Source organism: Triplophysa dalaica, chromosome 22, assembly GCF_015846415.1.
Source record: "Triplophysa dalaica isolate WHDGS20190420 chromosome 22, ASM1584641v1, whole genome shotgun sequence".
Lineage (NCBI taxonomy): Eukaryota > Metazoa > Chordata > Actinopteri > Cypriniformes > Nemacheilidae > Triplophysa > Triplophysa dalaica.
Window position 1 is genome coordinate 20,262,849 of NC_079563.1, and position 2,500 is coordinate 20,265,348.

General features: G+C 40.0%; 1 protein-coding gene across 3 annotated transcripts in view; it reads left to right on the forward strand.

Annotated features, from left to right (window-relative positions):
- Positions 1-2,500, forward strand: part of kcnj6 (potassium inwardly rectifying channel subfamily J member 6) — a 39,044-nt gene that overhangs the window by 11,984 nt on the left and 24,560 nt on the right. The window lies entirely within an intron of this gene.

The following is a 2,500-nucleotide window of genomic DNA, read 5'->3' on the forward strand; positions in this document are numbered from 1 at the left end:
AAACATGTGTGACACTGAAACTAAAACAAGGCTGTGAATGACCTGAGAGACAAGGCACGAAGAGCCTTTTACACAATCAAAAAGAATATCAAAATTGACATCCCAACCGTAATCAGGCTGAAAATAATACAATCAATTATAGAACCAATCGCGCTGTATGGAAGTGAGGTTTGGGGTCCTCTCGCCAACCAATGGGACAAACACCCAATAGAGATTCAAAACTTTCTACAGGTACAGCGAAAAACTCCAAAAAAGGTCTGCAGAGCAGAATTTGGATTAAATCCTCTAATCATTCAAAGAAGATTCTCCAGTCACCTTAAGAACAGCCATTCAGAGACACTCCATCACAAAGCGTTTAACCATCAAGAGCTGAACCCTTCATCCAACTGATCTCAGAACTGACTCTACAACCCAAAACATGCCCAACCCAGAACCCCAGCCAGACTAAACACCATGAGAAAAACACAATAAGAGAAAAATCTCAAACACTGGACAGAAGTCAACGGCTGTCTGTCATTAAACAGAGAATATAAACTGACAGAAAACCTCAGAGGTGTATCAGAGCCTAAACTAAGAAAAGTGTTGATGTACAGACTCAGTGATCACAAGAGACGGCAGACACGCACACACGCACGCACGCACACACGGACACCAAGAGAAGAGCGACTGTGTCCACACTGCACACACAATCAAGTGAAAACAGAGCTGCACTTTCTCCTCTCCTGTCCCAACTACACACACATCAGAGAAACATTTTACACAAAGACTTGAACCAGTTTCAAAAAAAGATTTCACACATATTGGGAGAAAACTCAAGAAGCTCAAACCTGGAAGATATGTTAAGTCCTACGACAAAACAACTACCAGCACAACACGACACAACACAACACACACAAACGGACACTAGGACAGGATCCTGTCACTCTAACTGAGAACTGTCATCAATACTTTGCTCTTTTTCTCTTCATATTGAGGTGTATATATAGATACTTTATACTTTTATTTTATTGTTATCGGTATTTGTGCAGAATATTTTTATAAAAAAATCTGTGCTTTGGCAATGTAAAAATGTGTTTTATCATGCCAATAAAGCTTCTTTGAATTTTGAATCTCAAGAGAGAGAGAAACAGACAGACAGTGATACACAAGCTGTGTCCCAATTCACCGGCTGCACTCCAAGACTGAAGGCATCACAGTAACGGGATGAAGCTCATCATGTCTCCACGACTTCTTTAACTCATTCCTTCTCTCCCTGACTGCATATTTAAATAAACATTCTAAACGTATCTCTCAACCCTAAACCTGCAAACCGAGTGTCAGAGATGAGGTCTTAACTCCTCCACTGGGTCTGGTGGTGACAACCGATTTATGCTGGGTTCACAGATTGACTCGCGCTCTCAGAAATCCATTTTGTCCTTTGTTTTTAAGAGACAGTGTAAAGAGTTTCTGTATTACTATGAGATATGATGTGTTGGTTTATGCTTGTGGTGTGTTTTTATGTAACCAAACTGATCTGAGATCTGAAGAACAGACAACATCTGTGTGTGTCTGTTTGTGTGATGTCAGTGACTCTTGTGTGTGCTTTCTCTTTCATCTAAACCCATTGTAAACCTGAATCTGAAATCTTTAAAAAACAATCTATTCCATTCCATCATATTCTATCTTTTGTGTCTGTTGTGTGTGTGTGTGTGTGTGTGTGTGTGTGTGTGTGTGTGTATGTGTGCGTGCGTGATAAAGCGGGTAAGATGTTTGCTAATTGAGTTGCCTGTCTGTTGTCTATGTTGCTGCCATCGACTAATGACACCAGGGTTACTCTCTCTCTCTCTCTCTCTCTCTCTCTCTCTCTCTCTCTCAAGATTCAAGACTCAAGATTCAAAGGAGCTTTATTGGCATGATAAAAGAAAATTTACATTGCCAAAGCACAAGATTAAATATACTTTAGAAATATACAGGAAGTTTGAGCTTCTTGACTTTTCTCCCAGGATGTATGAGATCTTGTCCTTAATCTTGTCCTAGATTAAGATAAAAAAATAAGATAGAATAAAATTAAAAGTCTATAAGTAAAAATCTATATATATATACATCTCAATATAAACAGAAAAAGAGTTTTAATTAAAGTTCTCAATGAGGGTGATAGTGTCAGTTTGTGTGTGTTGTCCTGTCAGTGTTGTGTTGTGTTGTGCTGGTTGTTCTTTGGTCGTGGCAGGACTTGACAGATCTTGCAGCAGGTTTGAGCTTCTTGACTTTTCTCCCAGTATGTATGAGATCTTGTCCTTTTGTTGAAACTGGTCAAAGTCTTTGTGTAAGTTTGTAAACTGGGGGAAGAATGTTTCTCTGATGTGTGTGTAGTTGGGACAGGAGAGGAGAAAGTGCAGCTCTGTTTCCACTTGATTGTGTGTGCAGTGTGGACACAGTCGCTCTTCTCTCGGTGTCCATGTGTGTCTGTGTCTGCCCGTCTCTACAGTGAGCTGGTGATCACTGAGTCTGTACATGCTCAACA